This window comes from Symphalangus syndactylus, chromosome 13 (genome assembly GCF_028878055.3).
Source record: "Symphalangus syndactylus isolate Jambi chromosome 13, NHGRI_mSymSyn1-v2.1_pri, whole genome shotgun sequence".
NCBI lineage: Eukaryota > Metazoa > Chordata > Mammalia > Primates > Hylobatidae > Symphalangus > Symphalangus syndactylus.
In genome coordinates, this window is record NC_072435.2 from 89,782,661 (window position 1) to 89,795,700 (window position 13,040).

General features: G+C 38.5%; 1 protein-coding gene across 18 annotated transcripts in view; it reads right to left on the reverse strand.

Moving 5' to 3' along the window:
* CEP83 (centrosomal protein 83) overlaps positions 1-13,040 on the reverse strand; it is a 207,956-nt gene that overhangs the window by 180,704 nt on the left and 14,212 nt on the right. For 2 of the 18 annotated variants that reach the window (XM_055238459.2, XM_063614255.1), the window contains exon 1: positions 1,443-1,495. The exons of the other annotated variants lie outside the window; for them this stretch is intronic. The gene's annotated coding sequence lies outside the window, so the exon portion shown is untranslated. Of the gene's footprint in view, positions 1-1,442; positions 1,496-13,040 lie in introns of those variants that run through there. 18 annotated transcript variants of the gene reach the window in all.

Consider the following 13,040-nt stretch of genomic DNA (forward strand, 5'->3'; position numbering starts at 1 on the left):
GAATAAACACTAAAATGGAATCCAGTTAAAGTGAAAGGTTGTTTCAAAGATTATAATTACTTCAAGCACTAATCCTACATAAGAATGAGGAATCCTGTACACTGATCTTTGGCAAATGAATCTTAGTAAACTGCAAATACCATCACTGTAAAACACTCAGAATATCTACCTTTCTTCCACAGGGATTTCATAAGCAGAGGGGCAAACTGTAAAGCTGGCTCTGTCGGGAACAAAGACATAAAATAAGGATTTTGTTCCTTAAATGTCCACCTGCTGCTACTCCTCCTCATTCTTTCCTTCAAACAAATCATCTCTATAGCAACACTCTCTTAAAGAATTTGTGGGTGGAAAGCATATGTTTGCACAAAAATATGAGAACTCAAGAACACGAGCTATTTTATTTTTTCCTTTAATACAAGAGATACACAATCTATTAGGATACAACTAAAAAATAAGAAATAGATATGAAACAAAAAAATGTTTAAACACAAAAAAATGTAAAAATTGTACAAATGATAACGCAAATGTTTACATGGAAATTCTTTTTATAGGTTACAATGACACCTTGTGGTAAGACTTTTCAAGTTATACAAATTATCTTAGAAAATATTTTTTACAGCAGAGACGTAAGAAAACTGGTTTAGAAAACAGGAAAGCTCAAAACCATAGTAATGAGTTAATGTGTACAAGTATAATAATACATTTGAAAAATTAAGGTTGAAAAATCAAACTTTTAAAAATGTCACAATATTAGGTAGGCAAAAGCACTTTACTAACTGTAAATACAAGTTGAATATCCCTTATGTAAAATGCCTGGGACCAGAAGGATTTCATATGTTGAATTTTTTCAGATTTTAGAATATTTGCATATACATAATGAGTATCTTGGGGATGGGACGCAAGTCTAAACATAAAATTCATTTATGTTCCATATATACCTTATACATACACATAGCCTGAAGGTAATTTTATTTTTCCCTTGAAGGTGCTTAATAAACTGCGTGTTGTATGCCTGCATTTTGACTGCAACCCATCACATGAGGTCAGGTTTGAAATTTTCCACATGGTGTCATGCTGGTGCTCAAAAAGTTTCAGATTTTAGAGCATTCTGGATTATGGGATTAGGGATCCTCAACCTGTATAATGCATTATACTAGTCCCTTCACTTGAACTGAAATTAAATACTCTTCCTTATTCTCTGGTCCCTTATTCCCATCTTGTAAGAAAAGTCAAGCTGCACCTGTCAAAGCTTCATCTATTACTTTATCTGAATGACACTGAAATTTGCACCCTAGTTCCTAACCTCTCTCTGCTTATGAATCCCCCTCTACTCATATGTTCTATCTATAACAGAAGCTCAAAGATGGGATTCAAGACAGGCTACCCAAAATATGGCACCTTGGCATTTGAGAAAAAAGCAGAAGCAACAAGGTTTATCTCACCTTCCTCTAAAGTAGGTCATAAAATCCTCAATCCAGAGGGGTCCTCCCTATAGCTGTAGGAAAGAAGACACAAAGAGGAATCTGAACAAACAGGACTTACTAAGTTTCCCCCAGTTTGTTACTGCTAGAGCATATCCATTTGTCCTCTAATGATACTTCTGCATGACTGTCCACAAAAAAACAGAGAGACAGACTCTTTGAAAAAAGCAGCTTACTGCTGCAAATGCCGAGACAGCCAAAAAACTCCAAAGACAAAAGACATGAACTCTCGGGAGCTCTATGGGCCTGTCCATCATCTGAGAAACCCCAGTACTTATCCTGCCAATGTAGGGCAAGATTATATCCCCCTTCTACTACTGCAGCTGCTCCTCTCTTGAAAGTGCCACTTCCTGACTGGAAGCCAAACAACTCAAGCCATTTCAGCAACTCATAACAGAAAAACTCTGTTCCAAAGGAGAAAACAACAGCTAATTGAACTGCCTGCAACACCCTGGCTAATCAGAGGTCCTGAGTCTGTCCACATGACAACTTCAACGGCTAGCCTAACCAGCATTCACTCTCCTGCCACCTTCACTAGAGCAGGTGCTGGTATCCACAGCTGGGAGACCTGAAGACAGATTATATCACAAGACAACTTGCAGACATTCGCCAGCACCAGCCTGGAGCCCAGTAACCCTGCTGGGTGGCTAGACCCAGAACGGTAGTAACAATCACCTCAGTCTGGCTCTTAGGAAGCCCCATCCCTAGGGGAAGGGGGTGACTCTACATCAAGGAATCACCTTGTGGGACAAAAAAAAATCTGAACAGCAGTCCTTCAGTTCTAGATCTTTCCACTGAAACATACAAATGAAAAGGAACCAGGAAAGTAATTCTGGTAATATGGCAAAACAAAGTTTGATAACACCCCCAAAAGATCACACTAGCTCTCCAGCAATGGATCCAAAACAAGAACAAATCTCTGAATTGCCAGATAAAGAATTCGGAAGGTTGATTATTAAGCTACTCAAGGGGGCACTAGAGAAAAGTGAAAACCAACTTGAACAAATAAAAAATAAAATAAAAAACAGGATATGGATGAAAAAGTCTCCAGAGAAATATACATCATAAAAAAAAGACAACCACAACTTCTGGAAATTAAATACACACTTAGAGAAATGCAAAATACACTGAAAAGTTTCAACAACAGAATTGAACAAGTAGAAGAAAGAACTTTAGAGCCCAAAGACAGGGCTCTCGAATTAACCCAATCTAACAAAGACAAACAAAAAATAATTTTGGCTGGGAGCAGTGGCTCAGCTTATAATCCCAGCACCTCAGGAGGCCAAGGCAGGTGGACCACAAGGTCAGGAGATCAAGACCATCCTGGCTAACACGGTGAAATCCCGTCTCCACTAAAAATACAAAAATTAGCCAGGCGCGGTGGCGTGTGCCTGTAGTCCCAGCTACTCGGGGAGGCTGAGGCAGGAGAATCACTTGAACCCGGGAGGAGGTTACAGTGGGCCAAGATCGCGCCACTGCACTCCAGCCTGGGCAACAGAGGGAGACTCTATCTCAGAAAAAAAAAAAAAAAAAAAAAAAGAAAGAAAAAGAAAAGAAAAGAAAATTATTTTAAAAAATGAATAAAGCCTCCAAGAAACTTGGGATGTTAAAAGACTCAACTTAAGAATAATTGCTGTCCCTAAGGAAGAGAAATCTAAAAGTTCAGGAAACTATTTGAGGGAATAATTGAGGAAAACTTCCCCGGTTTTGATAGAGATCTAGGCAGCCAAATACAAGCAGCTTGGCCAGGCACAGTGGCTCATGCCTGTAATCCAGCACTTTGGGAGGCCAACGCAGGAGGATCACTCAAGGTCAGGAGTTTGAGACCAGCCTGGCCAAAATGGTGAAACCCCGACTAAACTAAAAAAAAAAAAAAAAAAAAAAAAAAAAATTACCTAGGCATGGTGGCCTGGGCCTGTAGTCCCAGCTACTCAGGAGGCTGAGGCAGGACAACCACCTGAACCTGGAAGGCGGAGGCTGCAATGAGCCAAGATCATGCCACTGCACTCCAGCCTGGGTGACAGAGCAAGACTTGGTCTAAAACACACACACACACACACACACACACACAAATACAGGAAGCTCAAAGAACACCCAGGAAATTCATCACAAAAAGATCACCTAGGCACACAGTCATCTGGTTATCTAAAGTCAAGACAAAGGAAAGAATCTTAAGAGCTGTGAGGTAAAAGCATCAGGTAACCTACAAAGGAAAACCTAACAGATTAACAGCAGATTTCTCAGCAGAAACCCTACAAGCTAGAAGGAATTGGGTCCTATCTTTAGTCTCCTTAAACAAAAAATTATCAGCCAATAATTCCATATCTAGCAAAACTAAATTTTATAATGAAAGAGCAATAAAGTCTTTTTCAGACAAACAAATGCTCAGAGAATTCACCACTGCCAAGCCAGCACAAGAACTACTAAAAGGAGTTGACTCTTGAAACAATCTCAAAACATCAAAATAGAACCTTCCTTAAAGCATAAATCTCACAAGACCTACAGAACAATAACACAATGTAAACAAAAAAAGGTAATTAGGCAACAACTAGTATGATGAATAAAATAGTATCTCACATCTCAATACTGATGTTGAATGTAAATTGCCTAAATGTTCCACTGAAAAGATACAGAGGCCAGCATAGTGGCTCACGCCTGTAATCCCAGCACTTTGGGAGGCCAAAGTGGGCAGATCACCTGAGGTCAGGAGTTCAAGACCAGCCTGGCCAACACAGCAAAAGCCCGTCTCTACTGAAAATACAAAAAAACTAACCAGGCATGGTGGCAGATGCCTGTAAACCCAGCTACTCGGGAGGCAGAGGACACAAGAATCACTTGAACCCAGGCAGCATTGAGCTCATGCAGTGAACCCAGCTCATGCAGTGAGCCAAGATCATCTCATTGCACTCTAGCCTGGGTGACTGAGTGAGACTGTCTCAATTTAAAAAAAAAAAAAAAGATGCAGAACAGCAGAATGGATAAAAATCTACCAAGTATCTGCTGCCTTCAAGAGACTCACCTAATACATAAGTACTCATATAAACTTATAAGGTAAAGGGGTGGAAAAAGATATTCCACGCAAATGGAAACCAAACGTGAGCAGGAATAGCTATTCTTACATCAGACAAAACAAACTTTAAAGCAACAACAGTTTAAAAAGACAAAGAGAGACATTACATAATGATAAAAGGATTCGTTCAACAGGAAAATATCACAATCCCAAAAACATATGCACCTAACACTGGAGCTCCCAAATTTATAAAACAATTACTACTAGACCTAAGAAATGAGATACATGGCAACAAAACAGTGAGAGACTTCAGTACTCCACTAACAGCACTAGACAAGTCATTCAGACAGAAAGTCAACAAGGAAACAACGGATTATACCCTAAAACAAATGGACTTCACAGATATTTACAGAACATTCTACCCAACAATTGCAGAATATATTCTTTTCATCAACCCATGGAACATTCTCCAAAATAGACCACAAAACAAGTCTCAATAAATTTAAGAAAATCAAAATTATATCAAATATTCTCTAAGACCACAGCAGAATAAAATTAGAAATTAACTCCATAGGAAGCTTCAAAACTATACAAATACATGGAAATTTAAACCTGCTCCTGAATGACCTCTGGGTCAACAATGAAATCAAGATGGAAATTTTAAAATTCTTTGAACTGAACAATAACAGTGACACAACCTATCAACCCTCTGCAATACAGCAAAAACAGTTGTGCTAGGAGGAAAGTTCATAGCAATCAATGCCTACATCAAAAAGTCTGAAAAAGCACAGATAGACTATCTAACCTCACACCTCACAGAATTAGAGAAACAAGAACAGACCAAACCAAAACCCAGCAGAAGAAAAGAAATAACAAAGATCAGAACTAAATGAAATTGAAACAACAACAACAACAAAATACAAAAGATAAATGAGACAAAAAGCTGGCTCTTTGAAAAGACAAAATCGACAGACCATTAGCAAGATTACCAAGAGAAGAGAGTAGATTCAAACAGCTCAATTAGAAACAAAATAGGAGATATCAAAAGTGATACCACAGAAATACAAAAAATTGTGCTTTTGTATGGCTACTATGAACATCTTTATGCACACAAACTAGAAAACCTAGAGGAGATGGATAAATTCCTGAAAAGATACAACCCTCCTAGATTAAACTAGGAAGAAATAGAAACAACCTCTGAACAGGTCAATAACAAGTAGCAAGACTGAAACAGTAATAAACAAAAAAAAATGCCAACAACAAAAAAAAGTCCAGGACCAGATGGATTCACAGCTGAATTCTATCAGACATTCAAAGAAGAATTGGTATGAATCCCACGGAAGCTATTCCAAAACACAGACAAAGAGGGAATCCTCCCTAAATCATTCTATGAAGCCAGTATTACCCTAATACCAAAACCAGGAAAGGACATAACAAAAAAAGAAAACCACACACCAATATCCCGGATGAACACAGATGCAAAAATCCTCAACAAAATACTAGCTAACCAAGTCCAACAGCATGTCAAAAAGAAAATACACCATGATCAAGTGGGTTTTATACCAGGGATGCAGGGTTGGCTTAACAAATGGAAGTCAATAAATGTAATACACCATATAAACAGAATTAAAAACAAAAACCACATCATCTCAACAGACGCAGAAAAAGCATGACAAAATTCAGATCCCTTTATGATTAAAACCGTCTGCAACATCGGCATAGAAGGGACATACCTTAAGATAATAAAAGCCATCTATGACAAACCCACAGCCAACATTACACTGAAAAGGGAAAAGTTTAAAGCATTCCCTGAGAACTAGAACAAGACAAAGATGTCCACTTTCACCACTTCTATTCAACACAGTACTGGAAGTCCTAGCCAGAACAATCAGACAAGAGAAAGAAATCAAGGGCATCCAAATTGGTAAAGATGAAGTCAAAGTGTTGCAGTTTGCTGATGATATGATCATATACCTAGAAAACCCTAAAGACTCATCCAAAAAGCTCCTATAACTGGTAAATGAATTCGGCAAAGTTTTAGGATACAAAATTGATGTACACAGATGAGTAGCTCTGCTGTATACCAACAGCCACCAAGCTGAGAACCAAATCAAGAACTCAACCCGTTTTACAATAGCTGCAAAAAATAAAAATACTTAGGAATATACCTAACCAAGGAGGCGAAAAGACCTCTACAAGGAAAACTACAAAAAAAAAACGCTGAAAGAAATCACAGATGACACAAACAAATGGAAATATATCCCATGCGCATGGATGGGTAGAATCAATATTGTGAAAATGACCATACTGCCAAAAGCAATCTACAAATTCAATGCAATTCCCATCAAAATACCAACAGCATTCTTCACAGATCTAGAAAAAAAAAAATCCTAAAATTCATATGAAACCAAAAAAGGGCCTGCAAAGCAAGACTAAGCACAAAGAACAAATCTGGAGGTATCACATTACCCAACTTCAAACTATACCAAGGCTATAGTTACCAAAACAGCATGGTACTGGCATAAAAACAGGCACATAGATCAATGGAACAGAATAGAGAACCCAGAAACAAAGCCAAGTACTTACAGCCAACTGATATTTGACAAAGCAAACAAAAACATAAAGTAGAGAAAGGACAACCTATTCAACAAATGGTGCTGGGACAATTGGCAGGGCACATGTAGAAGAATGAAAGTGGAATCTCAACTCTCACTTTATACAAAAATCAACTCAAGATGGATTAAAGACTTAAATCTAAGACCGAAACCATAAAAATTCTAGAAAATAACATCAGAAAAACTCTTCTAGACATTGGCTTAGGCAAAGAGTTCATGACCAAGAACCAAACGCAACAAAAATGAAAATAAATGGATGGGACTTAATTAAACTAAAAAGCTTCTGCACAGCAAAACAAATAATCAGCAGAGTGAACAGGCAACCCACAGAGTGGGAGAAAATATTCACAAACTATGCATCCCACAAAGGACTAATATCCAGAATCTATGAGGAACTCAAACAAATCTGCAAGAAAAAAACAAATATTCTCATCAAAAATTAGTGAAAAGACATGAATAGACAATTCTCAAAAGATACACAAATGGCCAACAGACATATGAAAAAATGTTCAACACCACTATCAGGGAAATGCAAATCAAAACCACAATGCATTACCACCTTACTCCTGCGAGAATGGCCATAATTTAAAAATCAAAAAATAATAGATGGTGACGAGGATGTGGTGAAAAGGGAACACTTTTACACTGCTGGTGGGAAGGTAAACTAGTACAACCACTATAGAAAACAGTGTGGAGATTCCTTAACGAACGAAAAGTAGGCTGGGCACGGTGGCTCATGCCTGTAATCCCAGCACTTTGGGAGGCCGAGGTGGGTGGATCACGAGGCCAGGAGATCAAGACCATCCTGACTAACACGGTGAAATGTTGTCTCTACTAAAAATACAAAAAATTAGCTGGGCGTAGTGGTAGGCGCCTGTAGTCCCAGCTACTCGGGAGGCTGAGGCAGGAGAATGGCGTGAACCCAGGAGGCGGGGCTTGCAGTGAGCCGAGATCACACCACTGCACTCCAGCCTGGGCGACAGAGCAAGACTCCATCTCAAAAAAAAAAAAAAAAAAAAAAAAACTAAAAGTAGAACTACCATTTGATCCAGCAATCTCACTACTGGGTATCTACCCAGAGGAAAAGAAGTCATTATATGAAAAAGACACTTGAACATGCATGTTTATAGCAGCACATTTGCAACTGCAAAAATATGGAACCAGACTAAATGCCCATCAACCAATGAGTAGATAAAGAAAATGTGGTATACATATATATATATGTATCATGCAATACTACTCAGCCATAAAAAGGAATGAAATAATGGCATTCACAGCAACTGAGATGGAATTGGAGGCCATTATTCTAACTGAAATAACTCAGGAATGGAAAACCAAACACCGTATCTTCTCACAAGTGGGAGCTAAGCTATGAGGATGCAAAGGCATAAGAATGATATAATGGACCCTGGAGAACTTAAATCTTGTCAATTAATCCTCAAATCACAATCAGAGTCAAACCTGAAACCCTACAGTCTGCAAAATCACAAAACTATTTTCAGAGTTTTAGTTGTTCTAGAAGTGAACAAAAAGAGTAGCTTTTGCCCATGTGCTTTATAGGTTCCTGCCTTCCTTGTGCTTGCCCCAGGATATTTATTCTATATATACATATATTTTTTTGAGACGGACCCTCGCCCTGTCATCCAGGCTAGAGTACAATGGTGCAATCTCGGCTCACTGCAACCTCTGCCCCCCTGGGTTCAAGTGATTCTCCTGCCTCAGCCTCCCGAGTGGCTGGGATTACAGGCACGCACCACGCCGGCTATTTTTTGTATTTTTAGAGACAGGGTTCCACCATGTTGGCAAGACTGGTCTCGAACTCCTGACCTCAAGTGATCCACCCACTTCGGCCTCCCAAAGTGCTGGGATTACAGGCGTGAGCCACTGTGCCTGGCTTAATTTATTCTATATTCTATAACATCTGTTCTTTTCCCCTCCAGATGCTTTATACCTATATAAACTATCATTTCCAAAGAAACTATAAATTCCTCAAAGGAAAAACTACATATAATCTTCTACTGTTTTGGTCATCTTCATAGCTCCCAATTCCAGTAAACTGTTAATGACAGTAAAGTGATCCACAAAATTTCTATGATGTGAATCCTACTCTCCCATAGGCTTGTAACGTAATTTCAGAGAAAACTTGTGGAAAGATGTCACCAAGAACACTGTTTGCTAACCAATTATGTATGCATTATAGTTAGTTATCAAGAAATTTCTACCTCAGGCCGGGCGTGGTGGCTCACGCCTGTAATCCCAGTACTTTGGGAGACTGAGGTGGGCAGATCACCTGAGGTCAGAAGTTCGAGATCAGCCTGGCCAACGTGGTGAAACCCTTTCTCGAATAAAGATACAAAAATTAGCCAGGCATGGTGGCAGGCACCTGTAATCCCAGCTACCCAGGAAGCTGAGGCAGGACAATCACTTGAACATGGGATGCGGAGGTTCCAGTGAGCCGAGATCAGGACATTGTATTCCAACCCAGGCAACAAGAACAAAACTCCCGACTCAAAAAAGAAAAGAAATTTCTACCTCAAAAGTTAAAAATTCTGGAGAACAGTCTACTGAGAAAAAGCTTTCAAAATGAATATATCCTTTCATTTAGTAACTAATTTTAGGAATTAATCCTGAGAAACTAATTAGAGATGCACAAATATTTATGTTCAAGAATCTTCTTTTATTTGTCATTCAGTAAATGTTTACTGAGTGCATCCTAAATTCCAAGTAGGAATGGAGGATAGAATCAGTTCTTATCCTCATGGTACTAACTTAATAGTGGTGTTTACAATGGAAAAAGACTATTAAAAAAGCAGGTCATGGCCAGGTGTGGTGGCTCATGCCCTTAGTAATCTCAGCATTTTGGGAGGTCGAGGTGGGAGGCTCACTTCACCCCAGGAGTTCAAGATCAGCCTGGGCAACATAGTGAGACTCTATATCTATTTTATAATTGTTTTTAAAAAGCAGGTCACAATAGCAAGATATGCCATACTTGTGGATCAGAAAATTCAATATTGTTAAGATGTTAATTTCTCCCAAATTCAATGCAGTGTCATTCAAAATACCGAGATAGTTTTCATAGAAATTAACAAGCTGGTTCTAAAATTCATATGGAAACACAAGGGACCTAGAAGAGTCAAAAAAAAAAAAAAAAAAAAAAAAAAAAAAAAAAAAACTTTGAAAAAGAACAAAGTTAGAAGACTTGTATTACCTGACTTCACTTATGAAAGTGCCATAGAAATCAAAACTATGTACTATTACATCAGTCACAAAAATCCATTAAACAAAAAAGACTGTCCAGAAATAGAGTCAAATAGAAACAGTCAATTGATTTCTGACAAAAATGCAGTCAATTCAGTGAAGAAAGGATAGTCTTTTCAACAAATGGTCCTGGAACAATTGCCTTTTCCATACACACACACACACACACACACACACACACACACACACACAGAACTTTAAGTTGCTCACCACACCATATACAAAAATAGGATCAAAAAAAATCAGAGGCCTGAATTAAAAACCTAAACTACAAACCTCCTAAAAAAAAAAATACAGGAGAAAATCATTTTGATCTTGGGTTAAGACTTCTCAGATATAACACCAAAAGCACAATTCATAAAAGAAAAAACTGACAAACTGGATTTCATCAAAATTAAGAACTTCAAAATCCACTACTCTTCAAAATCCACTGTTACATAAATGACAGGATATACCAGACTCAGGGGAAAAACTGCAAATCATAAATCTTATAAAGCACTTGCACCCAGAATAAAGAACTCTCAAAACTAAATGATAGGAAAATAAACAATCAAAATTTTTTAATGGGCAAAACATTCAAATGGACACTTCACCAAAAAGATTAAGTAAACATTTGTTTGTATTTTCCAAGTACTCCAGTTTCCTCTTCTCATATCCTAAAGATGTGCACGTTAGGTTCACTGGGAGATTGAAATTGTCCCAGTAGGAATGAGTATGGGTGTGTATTTAAGTGCACCATGCAATGGAATGTCATCCTGTCCAGGGTTGGTTCCGTGCCAGGATAGGTTCTGGCCACCAGAAAGCCTGAACCCTAGAGCAGGCTGGAAAATGAATGAATGAATGAATACAAATTATTGTAAAATGAAATTTCAAATAAAGTATATAATCATGTAAATGCATAACAACACTATGCAGTACAAAAGCACTCTTATCAAGCCTGCCATATTTGTGATTATTTTTGAACTGTATGATAGTAAGAGGTGTCCCTTATATTTTTTGCTTTGCAAACATTTATTTCTTGGTTTAACCCACCACCACTATGACCACTGTCACTCACTCATTTACCAAAAATTAGGTAAGTGACTATCTTACTTGTTTTTACTAATCTTTCTTAAACATTATAGCTCACATTTATTTCAACGTTTAATGTTGGAAGTGTCTTGGGTCTTTATTTAGAAGTTTGGTGATGTTTTTTGACCAGAGATATGCCATAGGAATTTAACTATTGTTTTTATCAATTAGTCTAGGGTAAAGTTGGTTTCATTATACGTCATTTCATTTAAAGTCAGTTTCCAAGAACCTATCAATAATGTTAAGTGACGGCCGGGCGTGGTGGCTCATGCCTGTAATCCCAGCATTTTGGGAGGCCAAGGCAGGCAGATCACGAGGTCAGGAGATCGAGACCATCCTGGCCTACAGGGTGAAACCCTGTCTCTACTAAAATTACAAAAATTAGCCAGGTGTGGTGGTGCGCACCTATAGTCCCAGCTACTTGGAAGGCTGAGGCAAGAGAATCGCTTGAACCCGAGAGGTGGAAGTTGCACTGAGCTGAGATCACGCCACTGCACTCCAGCCTGGCAAGAGAGCAAGACTCCACCTCAAAGAAAAAGAAAAATAAAAAATACTGTAGTCCCAGCTACTCGGAGAGGCTGAGGCAGGAGAATGGCGTGAACCTGGGAGGCGGAGCTTGCAGTGAGCCGAGATTGCGCCACTGCACTCCAGCCTGGGCGACAGAGCAAGACTCCATCTCAAAAAAAAAAAAAAATAAATAAATAAATAAATAAATAATGTTTAGTGACGACATACTGTACACAAAATATGCAGTGGGAGTTCTAGAAGGTCAGGAAAGAGAGAAAGAGGCAGAAAAGAAGTTTTGAAGAAATAATGGCCAAAAACTTCCCTAATTTAATGAAAAACATTAATTGACACATCTAAACAGTCCAACAAATCCAAAGAAACCTGCAAATGCTCAAAGACAAAGAGGAAATCTTTAAAAAGGAGTGAGAGAAAAATGACTTCACATATAGGGCAACAACAATATTATTAACGCTGATTTCTCATCAGAAATGACATGGAAAAAACAAATTTTTTTAAAGAAAGACAAAAAACTCATCACTAAAAATTCTATATTCAGCAAAAATGCCCTTCAAAAATGAAGATGAAATAAAGACATTTTCAGATAGATAACCAAAGTCGAAGAGAAGTCGCTGCTGTGAGACATGCCTTATGAGAAATAACAACAAAAGTCCTTCAGGATAAAAGGAAGTCACACCATAGAATAAGTTTAATCTATGCTGGGCACAGTGGCTCATGCCTATAATCCCAGCACTTTGAGAGGCCAAGGTGGGTGGCTCACTTGAACCCAGAAGTTCGAGACCAGCCTGGGCAACATGGCAAAACCTCATCTCTACAAAAAACAGCCAGGTGTGGTGGCACGCGCCTGTAGTTCCAGCTACTTGAGAGGCTGAGGCAGGAGGATTGCTTGAACTGGGTAAGCGGAGGCTGCAGTAAGCCAAGATCACACCATTGCACTCCAGCCTGGAAAACAGAAGGAGAACCTGTCTGAAAAAAAGAAAAATAATACTCTACAGGAAAATGAAGCTCATTGGAAACTGTAATTACATCGGTAAATATTAAAGACTCTAAAAATATAATTATTTTCACTTCACCTCCTTT